General features: G+C 45.4%; 1 protein-coding gene across 5 annotated transcripts in view; it reads right to left on the bottom strand.

Annotated features, from left to right (window-relative positions):
• Positions 1-24,999, bottom strand: part of LOC104923388 (RNA binding fox-1 homolog 3) — a 387,959-nt gene that overhangs the window by 287,297 nt on the left and 75,663 nt on the right. For all 5 annotated transcript variants that reach the window (XM_019261510.2, XM_027284895.1, XM_019261511.2 and 2 more), the window contains one exon: positions 20,936-21,043. The gene's annotated coding sequence lies outside the window, so the exon portion shown is untranslated. The remainder of the gene's footprint in view (positions 1-20,935; positions 21,044-24,999) is intronic.

The raw sequence follows: 24,999 nt of genomic DNA, 5'->3' as shown, positions 1-24,999 counted from the left end.
GGGGCTAAATTGTCGGCACCTGTTTCACGAGGCCACGAGATGTATTGTCTTCGTCCAGAGAGAGGCGAGGCGAGGCAGGTTGTGGGGTTGGGTGATGGAGGTGGAGGGCAGCGGTTTGTATCCAGGGCCAGCCTTCACTCAGGCTGTGGGTTAGTTCAGCCTCTCAGGGATCTACATCAAATAAGACTATTGACTGCCGGCGCGCAGCGTTCCACGAGAGCAGCCCTTTGTTCAGTCACTTTTGTCTGTCTCTGGCTTGATCCAACACGCCGGTGACTCAGTCAACCTGAGGCTCAGGCTTCCTATTGATATGTTGCTATGAAATGTGATTTGTTGGTATAGTAACTAACGCTGCCCGCACTGATTATGTCCACTCCTGATGCCGCATGATCTGTCAATTATGTCTGCGAAGTGAAGTCAGAAAAAAATAACTGAAAACCTGAAAAACCCTGAGGGACAGAGGCCGAGACTGACAGACACCACTGCTACTAACACTGCATTTTGTTTTCCTCTTTCAAAAAGGAGCAGTGTGTTGGATTTAGTGGCATCTAGTGATGTAACCTCAGTGTGCTGCTGTTTAGTTTGTCCGTTCTGGGCTACGATAGAAACTGTCTGTAGATATAAAACGCATTCTAAGGAAACAAGTAATGAATATTATATATTATTTGTGCTTGTGTAACTGTCAGACTTACAAAACATGAACTTTCACCATTTTGGCAAAGACGTGGACGTGAGGCGGAGCTGAATGACGCCTGGTTGCTCAAGCAAGCCACCTGTGACGACACCCACCTGTCAATCAAAGCGTCCACTGTTGTGAGAATTTTTAAGAAAAACCCTTGAATAAGGAAGACTGGATTCAAAGTGTCAAAGTTTAAGTTGAATTTATTATTCTTGTACAAGAAGGAGTGTTTAACAGTGAAACACACAAAAGGGGGTTACAGAGAAAAGGCTCCTCGAGGAGCTCTAACTGTTCTTATACACTGATAATTTCCTTTTTTGGTTTTCTGCTCAGTAATGAACATTATGTTTCTTGTCCAGAATGACACTTGCTACTGCTACTAACCCGTCTCTCTTGTCCTTGAACTATTTTGTATAATTCTCTCTCCCTGCCAGCCTCAGTAAACACAGGACAGATAAGGGACGTACATGAGACATGCAAAAGACAGGACACACACACTGTTAATCCTGCATAACTTTAAGCCTTAATATAATGTGAACAGGTGAGTTGTATATAAATTCACCCTCAGTACAGTTGTCATGAACGGGGAAATTAGCTACAGAGACCAAAACTGTTTTTTGTACCAGGCTGTAAACATGTTTATTTCTGCTGTGAAGTTGGACATTTGGACATGGGGACTTATGGAGACTGACTCACTTCTGGAGCCAGCCTCAAGTGGACGTTAGAGGAACTGCAGCTTCTGCTTTGGCTTCGTTTCACGGTCGCAGAATAACACTAATTTGTTAAAGTTTGCTGTCACACGTTGTCGCCTTAAGATCACATTTCCAGAGAAAACCGTCTTCATAAAAACAAGATACTACGACTAAAACAACATGAGGACGGGAGACGGATGAGGATGAAAAAAAAAAGACAGCGACTCGGCTGATGAGGACAAATGAGGAGCCCGGTGATTCATTGTGAGAATGACACATCACATCCAAAACAGCCGCCGCAGTCTATAATACAGAGCGGCTTCAAACAGATGGGAGAAAGAACAGCTGTGTGTTTTAATTGGTCACACATGTGATATCAAGCACACAGCCCATCGAAAAACGGTAAGGACGCGTCTCTCCGTTCAATTTCCTCCCAGATAACTCGGAGGGATCGTTTGCCACAAGGACACAAACAAACATCGACTTGGCTTCGTCGTGTTTGATGCTCACCATCTGAATACACCCAGAGAACAATACCTGCTTCCTGTTTTTGGGCTGCGAGGCAATCTGTCTTTGTGCCATAAAACAATCCAGCAGATTTACCACCAAATGTAACTGTGCGCCGCTGAGTTGGATTTTATGACAACAGAGGCCACTATAAAAGATACAGCACAGCATAATCAAGTGTGTGCACTGTACTGTCTGCAACAAGTTGAAAGCAGCCAGAGAGAGAGAGAGATGGGATGTGAGTAACGCCATAACATCAGTTCAATAAAATCAACTCCTCTCTGTCATTAAAGCCGCAGTGTGGGACTTTTACATAGAAATGAACGTTGCATTAGAGCCCTTTGCAAACGAGTTCAGACAACGCTAATTAAACCGATCAGCGCCGCGTAAATCTCTCAGTATTTCACAATTAAATCTTTAAATCTGTAAGTGGCGACATTCCTGCGCCTGCGTTTAAAGACTTTGATTTACACAGTTTAACGTTTTGCCCTCAGAGTCGATGTTAGAAGCAGGAAAAATGGGCAATTGCCCTCAGAGTCGATGTTAGAAGCAGGAAAAATGGGCAAGCGTCAGGACTTGAACAACTTTGACAAGAACCAAAGTGTAATGGTAGACTACTGGGTCAGAACATCTTAGAAACTGCAGCTTTTGTGGTCCAAGAAGGAAAGGCGGTGAACCGGCAGCAGGGTCAAAGCTCATTGCACGTCGGAATGAGCCTTAGCTCCTGTACCAGAGCAGTGTGATGCGTCAACCAGCAATGATTTGTTTGCCAGACAGTATTAAAGTAGCAGTCAAAGGTTCAGGTGATTATATTAGGCAGCAGGTGATCATTTTGCCTTCAAAGTTGATGTTAGAAGCAAGAAAAATGGGCAAGTGTCAGAATTTAAGCAACTTTGACAAGAAACCAAACTGTGATGGCAAGACTACTGGGTCAGAACATCTCAGAAACTGCAGCTCTTGTGGGGTGTTCCAGGTTTGGAGTGCTATCAAAGGTAGAAACAGGGAAGGGTCATGGGCGGTCCAGTCCAACGAGCTACTGAAAAAGTTCTGAAATTTGACAGAACAGTGCATCATAGTTTTTTGCGTATGAGGCATGCAAAGCTGCAGATAAGTCAGCGTGCCCATGCTGACCCCTGTCCACTGCTGGAAGATGCAACGATGGGCACGCAAGCATCAAACCTGGACCACGGAGCGTGGGAAGAAGGTGGCCTGGTCTGATGATGTGTCGCTTACCTGGAGAACACGTGGCACCAGGACGCACTATGATGCTTCCGGCAAAGCTCTTCTGGAAAACCTCACGTCCTGCCATTCGTCTGCATGTGACACACACTTGGCCTCCTAATTCCCCAGACCTCGATCCAACCAAACAACAAGTCCGATTCATGGAGGCCTCCACCTTGCAACCTAACATCTTGGTGCCAGATACCACAGCACACCTTCAGAGGTCAGACTGGTCAGGGCTGTTTTTGGCAGCAAAGGGGGATCAAACAGGTGGTCATAATATTATGGCCAACTGGAGTCAACTTAGCAACTCCATTTTCATCTTTGTGTTTCTGTTCTGTTTTTTTTACAGTGTAGCACAGAATGGGGCAATCAGTCTGTCCTGTACATGAAATGAAATGTTAAAATAAATTAATATGAATGACCCAGTTGACAAACTGTTCTCAGCAGAGCCAGCAGGGATGCGACGGACTTGCCAAGACACCAGGTCTACAACATTTGGCAGATACATTTGCCCTCAGCTCACCCGAGTCAGTGTCGAATACAAGAATTCTTGGCAGTAAAAATCCATATAACCAAAATATAAATATCCTGATTAAATCTTAAAGGGCCAATAAAATAAACCAATAAAAAGTTAAATGCAGAGTTGAAAAGACGTTTTTTTTTGGTTTTTCATTTGGCTGATTTACAAGAAGCACATTTAACCTTCACAGGAACAAAAGTTAGCTGTCACCAAAAAGCCTCATTCAAGCACTCGGAAGCGTTAATTAAATAAACTTTGATTAATGAACAAATGAAAACATTTATTTTAGCATTAATTCATCAAGAAAAAAGGATGATAGAAGCGTTCAGGAATCCGTGACAAGCGTTGGCAGCGATCTTCTTCTTCTTTATGGACGCACAGTTGTCGGTTTTATTACAGGATGACTCCACCTTTGAGCCTTTATGGAGATAACTGTGGAGTAACTCGTGACACAGCCACAAAAATCACTTTGAAGTAGCCTTGGTTACTTTGACAGTTCGGTCGCCTGATGGTAAATTGCTTAAAGCTCACCGCAAACAAAGCATTATGCAAAACGCATGCAATTAATCACAGAGAGGGCGGTTCATATTTTTTATGATTATTAATGGCCTTTGCCATGCTGTGGGGTCATCTCACCCCTCTGAAATATTTACATCATAAACAGCATGAATTATGGGGGTTGCGGGAAGGGCGCTGCTTTAAAATACAGTTTCCTTTATTTTCCAAACTAGCCATCCGCAGAGCTCTGCATTGGAAATGAGACGCTCCCCTTCTTTTTTTTTTTTTTGTCAGTCACGTGACGCCTGAAGGACGTTGTTAGGATTCAAATCTCCCGTTGGTCAGTCGGCGCGGAGAGAGAGAGTATAGCTTCCAGCTCATTAGCCACAGTGCGAGATCAATATGATAATGCTGACACGGAGGAAACGGTGATGGAGGTGTAATCCAAATAAAAGAGTTGTGTGTGTTTTCTGAGGCTGTGTGAATAACAAGCAGGGGAGGTCGGATGGTTTCTCTCCACGTCAGTGACTCCTTTTGCAGCTTCTAAGTTTCACAATATGATATAATGATTGTCGAAGTGTTTTGAATTGATGTCAGTAACACATCTAGCTCCAGGCTGCAGCTGGCAGCAGGATCTCTCAGCTTGGCAGCTTTCACGCAGGAAGTTTGTTAGAGGACTTTTTCTTCCGGACTTCATTTTGCTGTAAATAAAAACAATAAACTCCGACGTGGCTGCACAGGTTTGTGAAGAACTCGTGTTCAAACGTGCCCGTGCTCTTCTTAAACGATGAAGCATCTTTGCATTTATATTTATGAATTAGTGCATTGTTTAAATGACTAATGGGATGCATGTTAGTTGGATTAATGCTCCGACATCTTAAACTATTAATCACGAATTTAAATATTCAGCGTTAGATAATGTTTAAAACATGTGTTATACATTGCAGTTTGCTCTTAGATATTAGCCGGCGATCAATCATCGTTTGATGCACGACTTACATTATTAATGTTTGTTTATTACAGCCGCCGTAATTTGTTATATGTGTTAAGCAGATGTTATCTAGTTGATGAGAAGACGTAAATGTTCTGAGTGGAACCGAAGATGTTGGTTTAGATTATTGCTCATCAGTGACGAGGCCATTTGTCCGTTGATAATGTTTTTAACTGCAGACGAGATCAACGTCTGATGATCCACGAATCTGCTCCACCCGTCATGGGTCTGTGCCTGAATCGTGGTCCACACTTGGCACGGCGTGGTGGGTCTAAGGGTTGGACCCTTTGACAGCTGTTTCCAAGGCTGGAAAAAACCCTAAATGAGTCGGAGTCTGAGTCGGACAGATGAGGAATGTGGCTAGAAAAATAACAACGGAAACATTGGCAAACAAATGGCGACAAGCAGAGACGAGATCGAGGTTGTTGTGCTGAACACTCAGTTACAGAAACAACTTCTGTGACCTTTAACAACTTTTAAGGTCACAGTTTCAGTTCTGCTCATTTGTACAGGTATGCCATCATTAGACTAGTCTTGGTTTGTAAAGATCTACAGTTCACGGTGTCCTGGTAGCGCCCCGTGTATAAAGGCTCCTTACTGCAGTGGTTCACGAATGCATGCACGGTATGATACAACTGTAATACCTAGCGTGAGATGGATCGGCGGTTCGGTGTGGCGTCTGCAGAACTGCGAGGCAGACGGAGCTAAGCCAACCCTCAGCTACGGTCATGAGCTTTGGGTAGTCACCGAAAGAATGAGATCGCGGATACAAGTGGCCGAAATGAGCCTCCTCCACCAGGTGAACAGGCTGGTGGAGCCAGCGGAGCCTCGAAAGGAGCCAGCTGAGGTGGTTCGGGCATCTGATTAGGACGCCTCTTTTTGGAAAGAGACTTCTGGACGCCTTGCTAAACCGGCTGCCACCGCGACCCGACGCTGGATAAGCAGAAGATAACGGATGGACGGACTAATGCTGCTCGTCCGTTCACGTTAGGCGGCACACCGACAACACTTTCTGGTCGGCGCAGGAAAAACAACACGGCGGTGATAAAAAAGATAATTAGTGAATTAGTCCAAATCATCCATGTTTTCTTCTCATGTGAGGGAGCTACATAATCTATCACAGAGGACAAAGAGCTCAAATATTTCAGCTTTGGACAGCGGTGCTGCCGTTACCACTAATCTTACCACGAACAGCTGAAAACAAGATAGCTACTGGGAGAATCCTCATGACGAGACGGATACGTTAGTCACTGTTGGTCGGTTACAGCGAAATAACAACCACCTCCTCCCAGTGCCAGGCGAAATAATGCAGTGAAGCGGTGCAAACTCAGCCTGATTATCAGGATACTGTGACAAACATGTCATTACTTTATATTGCACTGCTGCAATTAGCAGATATGGAGAAAAGACTTTTCGTCTTTTAATGCCCAGAGGCCAAGGCCCCGGCACAGACTCTGCATGTCAGTATATCTGTACCCAAACATGAATGCAATTTAATTAGTCTGGATGCGTTTCTATACAGCGCGATTCAGGCAAATCAAACCTCTTCCCTCAGTTCCTTTTTGTTCTATTCTATTCTTTCTGAAGGTCTGTGAACGCGGCTGCTGTTGTGTTGCGGAAGCGCAGCCAGTTTTGAGAGAAGGGAAATCGTCCTTGGAGCAGATCATCAGGAGAGAGAGAGAGAGAGAGAGGCAGAGCGAGGATGCCTCCACCTCCTGTTGTTTGTCCGGGATGCCAAGCTCACGCGCAGCATGCCAGGCCCCATGCGGGCGCTCAGGCCGGCCGGAAAAGACAGAGCTCTTGGAAGACTCGAGCCTGGACGGAGCCAACACGGTGCTCATGCCAGGCAGAGCAACTGTGGCCAGCGTCTGCTAGTGCATCTCTCCCCTTTACCCGTCGGCACACGGCGGACCTCAGGGGAAAGGATGCAACCATCAGGGGAGCACTAGTCCATCCGGGCCGAGCCGGAGGACAGACCCCACGTGGCGGAAGAGTGGGAGGTTTGTGGCTGTTACTCGAAAAACAGCCAGCAGCCCGGTATCCTGTTTTAGTTTCTTACTGTTGATGTCTAATTTAAGCCAAAGCATCCCCACTGACAGTAAAAAATGCCACGTAAAGCATTTTTTAAACATGAATTCAGAGTAATATAGTCCAAATCCTTTGTGGCCAGTGGTGGTTTTGGTTTCCTATCGCATGGTGGATATCAGCAGTGTTTACTTACTATATTTGTAGGTTTCTACTTCAAATTCACAGCAACACAGTGAATATTTAAGACATTAATATGTCACCTCTGTGCTCATGCGATAACTGTACGGTAAATGTTCATGAAACATCATTTATTTGATAGTTTCCACCAACTCATACTGAACCCTCAGAGATCAGATCAACATCTCCTCCATCTGTTAGACGAGCCGAGTCTGTAAACAGCTCCAAAAAATATTAAAAACTCATTTTTTATCGACTCGTCTTCCCCACAACCGGGCTGTGCTTTATTTTTCTGTAAACTTTGCTATGCGTTTATTTTCTGTGCAGCACTTTGTAACGTTGTTATGGGTGATGGCTCAAAAAGTGGGCCACGAACATCACAGAATATTACAAATTATTATGTGTAATCTCCCCTGTGCCTTAAAGCGACGGGTCTTTGTGCCTTAAAGCGACGATTCTTTGTGCCATAAAGCGACGGTTCTTTGTGCCATAAAGCGACGGTTCTTTGTGCCTTAAAGCGATGATTCTTTGTGCCTTAAAGCGATGATTCTTTGTGCCTTAAAGCGACGATTCTCTGTGCCTTAAAGCGACGATTCTTTGTGCCATAAAGCAACGGTTCTTTGTGCCATAAAGCGACGGTTCTTTGTGCCTTAAAGCGATGATTCTTTGTGCCTTAAAGCGACGATTCTTTGTGCCTTAAAGCGACGATTCTTTGTGCCTTAAAGTGACGATTCTTTGTGCCTTAAAGCGACGGTTCTTTGTGCCTTAAAACACACAAATATGACCCGGTGTGACACAATACTGAGTTCAAGTCGAGAAAGCGTTCCTGTTGGTTTATGCTAAATACCATTTGACTGAAAATGAATGTGATACTTTAACAAAATTGCCTTTAATGAGACTTTTCTTTAATAGCAGCACATGTAATGGCTCTAAAAGCTGGATGTTTAATATAATGAGTATAATTAAACTGGATGTTTTTTTTTTTTTACCACATATGGAGCGTCACAGAATATTACTACCTGTGTACAAAATGTAATCTTGGGGAACTTTTCAAATCATCGTTTTTCATGAAATAAACTATCGAGGTTAACACCTGCGTACGAGCTTTATTAATGTTACATACGAGATGAACATTTAATGAGCTTCAATACACGAGTGACATGTAATGTCATGTCAGAAATATGATTAATGTCACCTGCTTACACCTGCGTTTTAATCACAGGCGGAGAGAAGGGAGGGAACGGATGCCTCCCGCTCGGGGAGGCTGTGATTGTTTCAGGAAAAATATATTCAAATGTGGGTGTTTTCTACTGAGAGCAGCTTTAAAATATGCACACATTAATATTTCTATCATGGAGTCTATCTGCTGGATGATGAGAGTGCTGCGCTTCTTCTGTGTGACATGAAAACTCGCCGCTTGTTTTCTCGCTGCTCTCTGAATTCTGAATTGCCCGGTTTTGTGTTTTTTGTTTGAGGAGATCCTGATGAGAGCAGGACTTAACAGAGCCAGCGTGCAATCACTCACTCTGCAGCTGGTCGATGCGACTGATCATCTCAGCGGGGCGTTACACGAAAATCTCAGCTGCGACTCGAACGCACGTGACTGAGGAAGCAACAGGCGGCAACGCCACGTCCAGTCATCCGATGTACGAAGTTTACGGCCGACACGCAGCGTGACGTTCGTCTGCTTCACTGTGTTTGTGTTATTCTAACGCCGCCATGCTGCCGCTCACCGAAGACCTTTGGCCGCTGAAGCTGCGACAGCACATCTGAGGCAGATCACGTTCCCACGCTGCTTTTGAATGATAATACGGCGGCGTCGTGTTTCTCATTGATTCATTTTCAGAAGAGAGTCAGTATTATCTTTTATTGATCGCCCCGTTCTTTATAAACAAAGATGATATATAGGCCGAGTAATAGGAGGATTAAATTACACGGCTTGAAAATAAGCCGGATCGATGATGTAAAAAAAAAAAAAAAAAGTAATTTAGCGCAATTCGGCTCAATTTGTTTGAGGCGTCCTCGGCCCCGCTGGCCCCGTTTGTGTGTCTGGAGTTAGCAGGTGAGGTGCCACGAGCCCGGGGAAGGCCGGGGAATTGAGCCACCGCTACAGGCTTTCACTATTTCACACGTTTTACATCATTTCCTTCCCGCGTTTATCAAGGCAATCCGACAGTGAAAGTTTGTCGACTTTAACTAGTTGACAGAAAAGCACTGATACTGCAGTAATGTCGTATCACTCGACAGACAGTTGCAGCTGTTGATGAAACCCTCACATCATCATGTTCCAAGTGTGGGAGGACTGGGAATTAACATAACGGAAGAGCGGGAACAGATTCGCTTGCCATGTCTCGACACATACTAACCAGGTGTATATAAATGCTGCGAGAATGAGGCGTCCCCCTCCCCGTCTCCCACCTCCTCCCCTCCATCCCTCATCAGCAGCGCTAAACCAAATGCTGCGCCTCTCATTTGGGGCATTTGTTTGCCTGTGTGAAAAATAATGGCGGCAGGAGCAGGTGGAATATTGCTTCTGCAGCTAACCCATATGGATCAGGAAAAAGCTGCTTGCCAAGTCCAAACTCCTTTTTTTTTTTAACAAGCACATCTGGAGCAGAATCACCATATTAATTGCCAGTTAATGTGTTTACACACAGCAAGGATTAATCCCTGAGAGAAGTTGCTTGACCCGGGTCAGCGGGAGGGGTTGTGTGTGTTTTGGGTTTTTTTCCGGGGATGGGAGAGAGAGAGCGAGGCCGGAGCCAAACGTGGCGGCAGAGGAGGCACACCCATGAGCTGAATAATGCAGCAGAAAGCAGGAAGCCATCTGTCATGTGGCTTTTCTGCGATTCTGACAGCAGTTTATGTCGCGCGCCGCTCTCCGATGGCGGCGTGCGAGCCGAGCGGCAGTAAAAGTTCACGCGGGGGGGATTTACTGGCCTGTGATCACATGACACGCTTCGTTGAACACACCTGCATTTTTTATTGTTTGTTTTGGATGTTCGGTCGCAGCAGGCAGGACGGAGGTGACGGAGATTTCCTGTCAGAGCTGCTGCTGACGTGTTTGCATGCTAAAATTTCTAACATGACCCCTAAACTGTTTTTATATGGCTCAATCCCAGCAGGCAAGGCCGACGCAGACGAGCCAACGAGTCTCCATAAGTCCCCATGTTCAAAACTTCACAGCAGAAATAAACATGTTTACAGCCTGGTACAAAAAACAGTTTTGGTCTCTGTAGCTAATTTCCCCGTTCATGACAACTGTACTGAGGGTGAATTTATATACAACTCACCTGTTCACATTATATTAAGGCTTAAAGTTATGCAGGATTAAGAGCGTGGATGCTTTGATTGACAGGTGGCTTGTTTGAGCAACCAGGCTTCATTCAGCTCCACCTCAGGTCCAAAGATGCTCCACGTCTTTGCCGATATTTAGATCAGTCGTGAGGCCAACATGGCGTGATTCAGAAGTGTTTCTCCCGGGACGCCGAGCTTAAAACTGGGACAGTCTTGGCACCATGGTAGATGTGGACCGAGACACTGAACTGAAGTGAAGACACAGACCAAACTGGCCACAAATCGAACTACAAAACAACTGACACAAGTTAAAGTTAAAGGAACCAGCTGACTGATGAAGAACGAGCTCCTGTGTTAGAAATCAAATGAACGAACATTGTTTCTTTCCGTCTTTGTTCAGCCGTGCATTAACCGTCTGTCACCGTCTCACAGAGGAACGCAAACAGCTACATGCCTGCATTGTTTTTAGCAGCCTGAGGAAAGCCAACACGGCTAATTGCAGGAAGTGTTTTATCACGCAGTGTGATAGCGAACACAGCCACTTAATTACTGCCATGACAGAGGCTGAAGCCACGAGAGTGGAGGAGCAAGAAGGAAGCACAGGGAGGTGAAAGGACGGACGGACGGATTCCTTCAGGTTCATCCGTCACATCATCTCGCAGCCGCTCAGCTCTTTGACAAGTTAAAGATTATTTCAGCTTCTGCTTTCCCGTGAACTCTCTGTGTTATTTTGTGAATGTTTGTCTTGTTTCTTCCACAGAAGGTGGAGGCGCTCGCCTCCTCTCGTGAAGGACCCGGCGTTCGCCCCGCGGAGCCGTGTTCCGGCTGATAGCGGCGTCCCATCCCCTCCTTCCCTCCTCGTCCCGGAGATAGCCGCCGTGTCTCTGAGGGACGTCCTAACGAGAGATTTACTGTATGGAGATAATTACGGGGGAAGGCAACATGTCGCTCAGGCCTAATGAGTAAGATAAGAGCTCCTCAGTGCTCTCCGCCCGACCTGTCACAGCGTGGAGCGTCGAGCGGTCGCGGACAATCAGGTATAAAAACGCAGAGGGAACGCCTGGACGTGCACGGACACTTCGAGATCCCTGATCTCTGGAATCAGCCACCTGGACGATTAAAGGGGGCAGAACGAGCTCCAAACGTGGAGCGGTCTCGTTTATTGCTTTAGAGAGTTAAGCTTGGCGAGCAGGCAGCCATTGTGTGATGATGAGAGCGGCGCCTCTGGAGACGGCGTTCACACGCTGGCAGAGGAGCTAATACAGATTTTCATTAGGATGCACACTTCAACACACTGTCATAGTATTTACAGTCTCACACTGGGGAAACAAATAAACTGCGAGATTAACAAGTTTTCCTGATGCCTGGCGCTTCGCTGTGCGCGCATTGCAGTGCCACCTCGCCGACTTAATGATTCTTAATGGTTTCTTAATGACTTCTTAATGACTTCATCAGGAAGATCCTGCAACAGCACATTCTGACAAGCGGGAGCCTCCCCTCGAGACCTCCGGGATCACAGCACAGTGCTAACCCCTCTTCAGTTTCTGCTCAGATAACACACACTTTAAATCTGCTTATCTGAGACAGCATCTCCGACTTGGATGACACGAGCATTTGATCCGCGGTTAACTACGGGCAGACGTGTGATGTAACGCGATGTGAAAGCGTGCAAGCTGATGTGTGGAAGTGCACTTAAAAAAGGCGAACGGGGGATGTCCACCCAGGTTGCGGGCGAATGCAGTCACATCAAACTAATCTCAGAACATTGGAGTGACATCTAGTGTTGTGTAACCAGAATTAAACTGCATTGTGTGGACGGTATCTGGGAAAGCCATTTGGTAGCACTCAGTAAAGTGCAAAGCTGCAGGAGAACAAACACACACGGGCCCGGAGAGCCTCGGTAATTGTACAATTTCATTTACAGGCAGGACGGACGAGAAGATGACACTCGAGAAACTGCAGCCAGAGAAACAAGCGACGCGATGTCGAGCTGAGAACAAACTGCGGTCAGAAGAAGAAAAAAAAACCCTCCAAGCATTTAATGACATAGAATTTTCTGGGTCACCTCAATGTCACCGAACAACAAATAGTTTGGAGTGTGAAGCACACGGCGCCGGCCATCACAGACCGCCGTGTCGCTCTGCAGCCGAGCCTGCAAACCATCATCACCGCATCTCCACCAGTTGAAAGCTCGGGGGCTCCTTTTCATCTCGACCGTGTTCGACGGGATTAAAAGGAAAGTTTGCCTCTCTCTGAACACATTCTTAATTATTTCGATAAAACAAAAAGTTAATTAGCCGACGGGCCAATTAGGATCGTCGGCGTCCGCACACAGAATGGAAAATTCAAAAAGGAAACTCAAAGTTATTCAAAGTTCAAGCAAAGCCCCTGAAAACACGAGGGTCACACACACACACACACACACACACACACACACACACATCTAACAACTGGTTAACAAATTGTATTAGCACAGAAGCGTGACTGCATGGAAAATTACACCTGTCCTGATGGATGTCCTCTTTACGGGCTGTGGAAAGCAGAGAGAGAGGCCGAGGCTTCATCCAAACACTCAAAACATGATGCATAGCCGGCCATGTGTCACCGCTTGGCAGAGGCGGGTGGGAGGAAGAGGAAGAGGGGAGGAGGAGGAGGAGGAGAGGGGAGGTGATGGTGGAGGAGGTGCATCGCCCAGATAGCAATGCCCAAAACGCAGAGAGACACATGCGCCACGAGGGGAAGGTAACAATTAATATATCAACACCTCTTTACTCTCTCTGCTGCAGTTTGATTAAAAAAAGTGTGAAGAGGTGATTTCTCTGCAGCGATACGCAGCGTGACCCTGAAACCCAACTGTGCACGTCACTGCGACGTCCTGCACGCGACTTCAAACCCACCGGGAACGTTTATCCCTCCTGACTTTGTTTACCTGCTCAGATTTGCTGATTTTCCTGGTTTATGTGCTTCCACATGTGTGAATATGCTACGTGCTTCATTCGTTTCGCTTTTGGCAGTTTGCGTGGAGGTGTTTTATTTTGAAACTCTGCATGTTTTCTGCAGAGAAACGGTGTCATCTGGTCGTAATTAGTAAAATACTGGAGACAAAGCGTTAAATTGGTTCACTTGCAAGAGCATACAGTTCATACATAGAGGAGAAAGTTTCCAGAAATAAGTGAATGATGAATTAATATTTACTCTTTTTAACTGGAGCAGCTCCGTCATGGAAACTCCTCCAGGAATCTTTCAAAGCCTGAATCAGAAGTGAAACAGCTGAGAATGCAAATCTGCCTCTAAACGTCTTCCCAGGAAACCGAAGGAATGCAAACACAGTTTGTAACTGCTCTGCTTTTTCATCTTTAAGTCCACAGATCTTTAACACACAGCCGATATGTGTTTATGAATACGCTCTGCTATATTTGTCACCATGCAGGAAGTAGAATGTCACAGTGTGTGGGACCCCGCTTCATTTTTTTAGCCCGTACTTTGCATTTTTGGTGAATCTGCACAAAGGAAGTGATGCTGCAAGAGCTGACGGGATTACTTTTTATGCTGAACGCGTTGGAATGATAAATTTGATGGTTGTGAGGTGACATCTGAAGAAGGTGAAGGGCCAGACCTCCAGACGTGTCCACAAGGTGTCCAAGCTGAAGTCTCTTTTGATCATATGAATCCTCAATCACATTTAATCTTCTATTATCAGGGAAAGGTTCTAGTTATTAGTTTATAATCCCCAAAATAAAGATTTAAAGGTCCAGTGTGTTGGATTTAGAGACATCTAGTGGCCTTCCTAGTGTGAAAGAGAAACTACGATGTTCGTAAAACAGGTGAGAAACTTGACAGGCATCTGAAGGTGTTTCAAACCCCACCGGCTCCTCGCGGTCCGGTTCAGAACCGGCCTTAGATAATTTTTTTGGCCTTTTATGCCCTTTATTGATAGTACAGCTGAAGATAGACAGGAAGCAGGGGGCAGAGAGAGGAGGAGTGACACGCAGTAAATAGGCCATCCGATGCGGGATTCGAACCGGGGCCAGCTGCAGCAAGGACTATAGCCTCCACACACGGGGCGGCCGCTTAACCCACTACGCTACCGACCGCCCCGGCTGTTCTAGTTTTGACCACGTCAATTTAACACAGAGCACCTGGAGCTGACAGGAAGCCGGACACAGATTAGCACAGAGCATAGAGAAGCTGGTGGATTTTCAAAATAAAACACCCAGTGCAAACTGCGGGTTGTAAAAACAGACAAAAGAGAAACGAATGAAGTACACAGCATATTTACACATGTAGAAGCATATTTAGAAGAACATGAACCAGGAAAATGAGCAAATCTGAGCAAGTAAACAAAGTCTGGAGTCTGTGCCCGGTGGACGACCTGCAACGCCTGCAGATATAAAAACAATTATTCAGATTCTCAGGTGATTAAACACAAATGAAAACAGTTTTGCATATTATATTCCATGTCTGCAATATCTTAGACGCTGCACCTTTAATAGTTTAATAATAAATAGCGCTCAAGTTATAGAAACGGATTAATGGATCTGGAAATCGATCCAAAACAGATAAATCGAGCTCCAACGTTAAATTTAGGACGGCGAATCATCTGGTGAACAAACCGGGGACGAGTACAGTACGTCTCGACGTGAGCACCAAAATAAACACAGAGAATCTGCAACATCTAAGAAGTGATTGCTGGTGTAAATATAGCGTCTTTCGCTGCCTCCCGTACGTCTCCGCGGTGTGTCGGACTCGTGTGATACGACCTTCCTCTGGAGACCTGGAGAAAAAAAAACACACATCCTGTATCAATTAGACCACCGGGGAGTTTGTCTGTCTGGCTGTGGAGATCACAGAGAAGCAGCCCATGACGTGTCTCCACTGTGAAGATCGACCACTTCCCCTGTGAAGCATCCAAACAGAGAGTGGGGGGGATTTACTGCCAGTGGGATTTACTCCTTGTTCCAATTTGCAAGGGGATTACTCGTTTTTTTCCATCAGTCCCTTTTTATTTATTTATTCCATTTCCAAATTCATTTCTAATTCACCTCAAGGAAAACAAAAAATCAAGCCAAACGCATAAATACTGTCAGAGCGGATAGATAATGACGGCAGGTCAAGTTGTGAGTGAGTCACGTCCTCGCTCCTGGAAGAAAGTGATTACCGTAACACGGCGCCGACAATCACGGCCCGAGATAATTCCATTTTTCTCACACGGAGCTCAAATTGTATTATGTCACATTGTATTTTTTGCATATGCTATCAGAAAAACAAACAAACCGGATTTAGATATGCAAACTATCTGCGGAAGAAAGCGGAGGGAGAGGAAACATGCAGCCACGGGGTCGGCATCCAGGCGTGTCACTTTGTCAAGCTGGATGGTTTCTCGGAGAGTTTGACGGTTTCTGAGGGAGGGGAGAGAGAAAGTGTCGCAAAGGCGTGCTCCTCTCTCCAAGATGAACAGATGGCAGAGTCTAAGTGTGCAGATTTGTTTTATATCTGCAGCCCGTGTTGTGGCGCAGTGGATGTGGGCTCCCGCTTTCTTTCTTTTTTAAATTCTTCTTCAAACGTTATCTTACAGGATAACACATGCATGCAATGTTTAAGCTAATGAGGAGTGGGTGTTGCTTTGTCTTCCTCTTTATTTCTTTCCCCTCTCCCTCTCTCCCTCTCTCTCTCTCTCTCTTCCCACTGACACATCCTCTTTGCTTTCCATTCTCCCTCAAACCCACGCTTGCAGCGGAAACCTATATGCCAAACAATTATGAAACACATTTTGGAGTGCTGCTCGGTGCAGAAGCAGCCTGGGTGGCCGTCTAAAAAAACCAGAGCTGTAAAGTCGGAGAGTTCCCCTCGGCGTGCTGCTGCTGCTGCTGCTGCTGACGCGCACTAACAACAGTCAAACAGAACAGAACGCTCGCAGAGCTGCAGATGATATCAGGTCAGAGCGAAGACGAAGCTGTGCAGTCCTGCTCAGCCACAGATGTGCTGCTAAAAATGGGTCGACAACATATTTAATAGCAACCCGGCGGACGGACTGCTGAAATATGTAACAGAGGGATGAGTCTTAAAGGCCGAGCTCCACTTGACTTTTCATCAGCGCTGAAATATTCCACTTGTTCCAAATTCATGACAAGCTTCCTCTCACTCTGAAGACAGCTCGGGTTGGACCTCAACGTCAACATCAGGGATCAGTCAGCTGACGATCAGTCTTATATAAATTGCTGATGATTAAAGATCTCATATTTAATACTTTAAACACCAAAAACATCTCAACATCTCTCTTCTGATTGGCCGAGTTCTCTGAGTTTTCTGAGTGTCGCCTACCTGGATATTGGCTGGCATCACATCCTCATTTAAAGGCACAGTCACCTGATACGGCCTGTGTGTGTTTGTGTGTATTGAGCGTAGCTTTAAAGTGTAATTAAAAACGCAGGTGTAGCTTCATGGCTACGTGGTTTGTGGACGCCGATCAGACTTCATGCACGTTCATGTAACAGTTCCTGCGCTGTGGATTTGTTGCAGAGTCGGGAGACGTTGGGTTTAAGCACCGTGCACTAAAAACTTATTCAGTAAATAACCAGTTTTAAAAAATAAATGAGAACTTGTTTCATAGTCAGGTAAGACAGCTGACTTCCACGCCGTATTAAACAAGTGAAGGCAGCTCTTCTAAACTGTGGAGACAGAGACGACTTCATCAAAATAAAACAGCCACCTCTTGTCTCCGTCCTCTAAAGTCAAACTCCAGGTGTCAGTCAGACGTAGATTCTCCTTCTAAGAAGACTTGAAGAAACAACTTGTTGGAAATTGACCAACAACAGTTCATCATGCAAAGAACGGAGACACAGCAGAAGAGTAACTGGATCTTGAACGCTTCATGTGTTTCTTAAAGTAGACCCCAGACGCTGCTTCGCTCGACTGAGATGACAGGAGATGTGATACGTTCTGACTCTTCACCTGCCGCCAAAATCTCCGCTGTGGCAGGATGACAAAACACAATCCTTCAAATGTCCAGACCACAACATAACTACTTCTGAGTCCATGAAACTTTCCAGCCTTGTTTCAAACTGCCCATTGTGAACGTAAAGCAACCAAACATAAAGATTTAATGAAGTAAACTTGTACTTCCGCTGCGGTTCAGACCAAAATAGAAAGCCTGTAAATTCCCAGTGTCCCCCAGCCTGGGAGACCAGCCCTTGCACCTGTGACCAGGTAAACTTTCCAACGTTGTCGTTAACGGACACGGCGGCTGTTGTTTACTGAAGACTCCCCACAGAGGAGACTAGCTGACCCATGTCTGCAACCAGTGAGTGGTACAAATGGCAAACATCTCTTGGAGTCATTATTTATGCAGGAATGCCCTTGGGAGTCTTTGCACTTGTTTACACAGTCACGGCACAGTCCATTCATGACGGCTCCGAGTAAATGAGCCGCTTGCTACCAATTTGTCCTGGACGACGAAGCTTTGGGGCTCTACTACCCACAGTTACCTTGGGGTGTGTGTGTGTGTGTGTGTGTGTAAGGGTATGGAAAAGAGGTTAACGCAGCACTGCTGTGCTGTTGGGAACCGACCTGGAACTACGGACACAGAAGTCCCAAGGGTGTTAGGAAGCACAGTGTCACATTTTAGAAATAAATGAGAGAATGTTTTTTCAAGAGGAATGCCGTGGACTCTCACCTCTGAAATGGGCTGTTTGTTTGCCCGAGGACGAGGACAGTGGTCAAAGTTACCGAGCAACACCTCCTCCCCACCTCCGTAAAAACCAAAACCAAGACAGGAGTTTTATGGAGGGTGAGCTCAAAGGCGAAACGAAGACAAAGTGAAGTCAGCACGAGTTTCGAAGTTTGGCGAGTCTGTCTGATCGTTCACTTGAATCCTAAAGATTGGTTAGGCACACTACAAGTCCCAGAATCCTCAGGGACCTTGAGACAAAAAGTATTTGATAGAAATAAAACAGAATATGTATCCGTAACAAACTCATGTTGTAGATATGCACAGGTAGGCAGCAACTGTAACTACAGCTTTCCTGTCGAATGTAATCGAGTAGAAGAAGCAGAAATATGTAAATAAAAAGAATAACCCCCAAACACACGGCTGTTCTAGTCAAGGTTTCGACCGCGGTCCGGTTCAGGAAGTCAGACACAGAAACAGCATAGCGAAGCTGGTGGATTTTCAAAATAAAATACCTCAGTGCAAACTGCAAAAGAGAAACAAATGAAGTACGTATGTAGAGTGATATGTAGAAGCATGTTTCGAAAATGACCTGAAGTCGATGCAGGACGGAACAAAACAGCAACATGACAAATAAAATGTTCTTGGTGGGTATATGGGATGAGAATATAAATAAATATATATATAGAATATGGGATGTACAGACCCTTTAAAAAACACAGTATATAGAATATGGGATGTACAGACCCTTTAAAAAACACAGCATGTACCTGAAAAGGTTAAAACAACGAACATTAATAAAGGTAAATGCACCAGAAAACTAAAAAGTTTTTACCCAAACAAGCACAAATGTTTGACTTCAACAGAAGCTCCTGACAAATGTCACATCACACTCAGCGAAGCACACCGGAGGCATATTGTACCGCTAACCTAATGTATGTCACAGTAATGAGGCTCCTATAGACGTCTGTGCTGCTCTGTAGAATATTAATAAATCCTCTGAGTCCTCACGGAGTGAAAAGTCAGGCAACAAAGTGAGTAACCTGGATTCTCACTGTGAAGCATTAAGTTTGGGATTTTCAACTTTCTTCACGTGTTCCTAATTCAAAGCTGCCATCAGCTGGCGGCTTCTGGCATTTTTTTTTACTCTTTACACTTTAGCTCGACACGGTCGAGAGTGGAGGTGCAGTTTTCCCCGATGTCTCAATTTGTGTTCGTTCTATACGCGCTCGAAAAAAGGAAAGATGCAAAGAGGCAACACGACGACTCCTCCTATAGTTCTCAGGTTTAGACTGGTGGTTCACGGAGAGGTAGAGCTGCAGAGAGGGGGGGATAATTTAACAAGCTTCCTCCTAAACCACTCCAAAACCTCCAGAGTTTAATTGCTGGGAGGCAACATTATCCCTAGCAACACTGTGTCTGTCTGTTGGCTGGGATTCGGCGGGTACCTGCTGTATCCACTCCCCACACAATGCAGCGCCCACTGAGCCATATAATCCTCTCAGGCCCTCCTCTTCTGGAGAACCACATTCAATCCCGTTGTGACACGGGGAAAATCTCCTTTTTTTTGTGTGTGTGTGTGTGTGTGTGTGTGCTTCAAATAAGCCCAATCAGTAGGCACTGTTATGTGTGCACAACGCTACGAGGGGAGAGAGAAGGAAGAAGAAGAAGAAGAAGAAGAAGAAGAGGGGGAAAACAGAAATAAAAAGACGTTTGATTTGCCGCTGTGAAATCCGGCGCTACTTTCCATTCCTCGGCGGAGCTCCCCGGAGCAGCCATGTTTCTGTTTCTGTTTAAATGTGAATCAGTCAGACGGGCTGTTGGCTTCCTGCTGAATCATCCTACAGCACCCGGCACAAAGCGCCGGGGTTACTTTTGAACCGGAGAAAAAACAAGAAACTAACGCCACTGACTCCTCTTTCAAGTTGCCCTTGAGAAGAAAATTACAACAGCGAGCTTTGATGCAAGTCTGACATGCTTCGAGAGATATTCTCCGTAAGTGCAGACACATACTATATTATCATTCCGATGAGTCTGTTTCTGATGTCTTTCATACAGCACGGGCTGACGAGAAGAAAGCGTTTCCACGACACGCCAGAAAAAAAAAAAAAAAACACAGCGGCTCATTACACAAAATGGCAAAAGAAGAAAAATGGTATTTTCCTTTGTTGTCCAGTGGTTTGTAACTTGAGTCAATATGGCATTTAGAGACCTGCTGAGACATCTTTTAATTAGAAGATGAGCTACATAGAAGCAGCCTGCTGAAAAAGATTTATATGTTTTATTAATTTTTACTTTTAGGTCACCTCAGTCCCAGCAAATTAGTTTCTTTACTTTTTTATGCTGAGTTTAGTTTGTTCTTGTGTGAAAAAAAAAGAAAAGAACAGCTTGCATTTATTTTTAATTGGTTCATTAGATCACTGATCTTTCCTGATTATTGTTTCTGGGAAGAAAGGTCAGTCGCAATTTCTTTTGTGGCGTCATCGAATGAAAGAAAAATATGTAGTGTGAGTGTTTCTGCAACAATCTTGATCATATTTTCTCTACGTATACACACATACATCCATTGTCCAACAAAGTTTGGAAGCTTTAATCCATCATGCAGTTGCTCTCCATCACCTTCAGTTCAGTGCTACAACATTTATATATCGCCTACCTGTGAGAAGCTGCAGGTCAGAGGTCGGAGATGTCGGGAAGGAGAGAAATCACTTGTTGATGCCGAGGTTGAAGCCCAAAGTCGACGCCACACTAAACCAATCGCTGTCTGCGAAAGAGGAAAAGGAAACAACGTGTTGTTATTTCTTAGATTTCAGTTATTTTACATAAACAGGCAAAAAACGAGTTGTATGCAGACGATGTTCGATTGTCTTTTTCTAAATATCATCAAATATCACCCCTTCAACTTACATCAAACTAAAATTTAGTGTAGAGGTGATCTGCTCTGCATGTTAGAGAATAAATGGAGTAATAATATAATCATAAAATGAGGAAAATTAACAGATTATGTCCAAATGTTGCTTTGAAATGCCAGAAAATCATCAATTAAAGGAGGATGTCGGGTTTATTTTGTTTGTTTCAACCCATGAAAAGACCGACGATGTGTTCATCTGTTAGAAACAGGTAGAAAACATATTTTATTACATTTATTTATTTGTTATTCTTGGGCAACAGTGGAGCTTCACGGCACAGAGGAAGAAGACACATCCGGCTATGATACAAACACTTGTTAGTGGAAAAACTGTTTGGTTTCTGTTTTTTTCATGAGACAGGAAACTTTCCACACACTGATACAAAGGATTAATAAAAACAAACTTTGCAGCCGTGGACACGTTGGTGACGATGGGACAGAATAGGAGTCGTGTTTAAACGTCACATTCATACAGAAAACATGAAAATCTGTCACATCCAGTGCCGCTGAAAATAAATAAGACGTGAGGCGGAAGGTTCAGCTCCTAATCCATAACTGATGGTTCAGTTTGGCCACGCTGGCATCGAATCCTTATGAAAATTGTAACGGGCCTTGGCACGAGCGCCCAATCCAACAAATCAAAAAGTGTGAGGCCTGCACTCATTAGCAGTCGGGGCATGGAGGTTGTTCCTGAAATGATTTGTCCAAAACGTGGTCAGCTGCTCGGCTCCCACCTGCTGCTGCTTTTTTTTATTTTTCAGGGATTTGCGGCATCGCCGAATGAGAGACGCTTTAAAAATAAAACACATTTGCCGACGCGAGCGGCGAGTGATTCAAGTAACATTAGATTACAGAAATTGTCAGTAATGAGGCGCCGGGGACGGCATCTGTGATCCGCAGAGGTCGGCCGGAACATTCTGCCTCGCAGCTGAATAAAATGCATCCCGAGTGCGATTAACAGCCTTAACATGAGCAGGTACATACAAAGAGACAAGCAGAGGTCCGAGAGGGCACGGGGGAAGCTTGTTGTGGAGGTCACACACACACACACACACACAACAATGATACACAAACACACTGCTGACAAGGGGAGAATATGAGGACTTGTGAAGCTCTGGAAAATGTATGAAGAAACGGATGTGGGGGTCATTTTACTGAGCGGCACCATTAACATCGCTGCCCTTGTCTGAACTGGAGCTCAGATCAGTCACTCACACACACATGCAAAACATCTGCACACACACACACACACACACACACAGTATTTTCTCCTCTTTTCACGTTTCTCCTCGTTTCGCCCTCGGAGAAGGAGAGGTCGACATTTTAACTGCAGCAGCGAGGAGATGGCTTCCTTTCACCTTGACGGGCATATAATGAACATTTTTCATTTTGAGCTTAGCTTCACTTACAGAGTCAGTCAGCTATTTTCTCTTTGAACCTTTTTCTTCTTCTTCTCCCCCTTTTCTGACGTTTCCCTCTGTGGTTTTGCCAGGATGATATTTCACAGTAAATGTGTGCACCCCCCCCCTTTTTTTTTTTTACAGAAATAGGAGCTCATTAGCATAAAGGTTCCCGTCTAACACAAACAGGCCTACGGTGCAGCACAAACAATATGCTAATGACACCTGTTTCAATTAAAGCCCGCTATCCATGAAATCCACGTCGTTATTTACTCTTTGTTTGTGCCTCAGAAAGACTAAACGCTGAAGGAGAGTGACGTTTGCATTTCTTTAAACCGCCCACTGTCACCTCCAAGCAGTCAGCTGATAATATTTCATTCAATCAGAAGAAATGCAAAACAAAGACAGAAAAAAAAGACAAGAAAGAGACAAAAAGACACAAAATGAAATGCAAATTTAAGAGACACAGAGAGTGACAGCAAAGAGACAGAACGCAACTGACGGACACTCCGAAGCCGAGAGAAACAATACATGACCGGACAGTATCAGAACGGATTTTACTGGTAAATAATATTTTGTAGAATAAATAAATTCCTCTCATGAGAATAAGAATAAGTGAAACTTTATTATTTCCATGCATGTCACATAAAAACCCTCGAATGTTTGAATCATAGACGTAGTTTTGTTTGACAGAAAGAAGTCTGTGTATTCAGAAAACACTTTATCATCCATTTTTCCAGTATGTAAAAGTTTCCATCGTCTCGTTCACGGTGATGGATTCACTTCACTGCAGGAAACAGACTGAAGACAGAGGGGCTGAAGGAAAAGTCCAAAAAAACTAAAGAGATAAAATAAAAACACAAACCAACACGCAGGGATGAATTAATTCTCCTTAAACTAATCCCGCCGACGAGTTTGTGCACAAATACGACAAACTTAGGGCGAGCAAAGCAAGACCACATGTACCCGACACACACACACACACACACACACACACACACACACACACACACACACACACACACACACACACACACACACACACACACACACACACGGAGGGGGGGGGGGGGGGGCTGGCAGGGCGCGTTCCAAGACAGCTGGTGGAAAGCGGGTGTGCTCTGGCTGCTCGAAGGAGCAGATTCAGGTGACATCTGTGCCTCCTGTTGCAGCGCAATAGTAGAAACACTAAAAGTGAATTACAACATTAATGATAGTGCTCTGCAAGCTGTCGTTCCATATTACGCATCCATTATTCCGTGCATGGGTACTCGGAGGCATCGTGAAGGAACAGGGCCCCCACCGCCACCGCCACCACCGCCAACACCATCACCATCATCCTCTACTCGCCGTGAAGAGGAGCGTAACACCGCCCGCCACCGCCGCCGCGTGGCACAACGCTGACTGCATGACTGATTCTCTCCATTCCCATCCCTCACTTCATCTTTCAAGCGAGCGACCTACCAACCCCTGACCCCCCCTCATCCATCCATCCATCCATCCATCCATCCATCCCTGCCTCCACCTCCTCCCTGCACCTCGCCGCTATTTCAGACAACATTTGTTTGATCTTGCCGCCCTCTACAGCTGAATGAAATCAATCTGGCAGAGATGTCATGTGTGAGCAGAGATGATTGGCCACAAGAATAACATGTATTGGAGAACATGGAGGCAGCGTGCCCTCTGTCTCGCCCGCCCGCCCGCCGCCTGCGAGGCTCGGGCGCACGCACACGCGCACGCACGTGCCTCCCGCGCGCACGTGCTGCAGGCCTGATGGGCATCACACAGACATCTCCGAGCTGTCACCCATCCCCAGACTTTCAATAACTTCAAATCCCCCGAAAACCTGGAGAATAAAGGCAGAGTCGATCACTCATAGCTCCCTTCACTCCGCTCCTTCTCTTCAGGGAAATAACAGCCGAAGGAGAAAAACAAAGTCAGGATCCCATCCTCTCCCGCAGAAAAGCACCAGCATCCCCGGAGGACACGGGGGAGAACACTTCTTTCATCATTCCGGTTAACACACAATAAAAAAAAGATTCATTTAAAGATGTTGTGACTTGAATAGCACGCAGGTATAAAGCGGCCGTGTGTGCGAGGGGATCAATGGTAATCAAAGGTGGATGAGGAGGAGAGGTGGGCGACGGTGGCATCAGTAACACAGCGATGTGGCTTCCACGCCGGGCCTGCACATTTCTATAGGAGTCTCCGTGTGATTTGGATCCGTGCCACGCGGGGATCGAATGGCAGGCGTTCCCCGAGAACACAAACAGATCCAAAACCACAGCTCCGCACGCCGCCAAGCGCCCGACCGCCCGACCGACTGACTGACTGACTGACTGACTGTGATTTCTCCATTCAGGAGCAAGCGCCACAAAATGTGTCGTACTTGAAGTGTTTTACAATTACCAG

The sequence above is a fragment of the Larimichthys crocea genome, chromosome XII (assembly GCF_000972845.2).
Source record: "Larimichthys crocea isolate SSNF chromosome XII, L_crocea_2.0, whole genome shotgun sequence".
Lineage (NCBI taxonomy): Eukaryota > Metazoa > Chordata > Actinopteri > Sciaenidae > Larimichthys > Larimichthys crocea.
The sequence above is the reverse complement of the archived record's forward strand: the minus strand, read 5'-3'. Positions and strand labels throughout refer to the sequence as shown.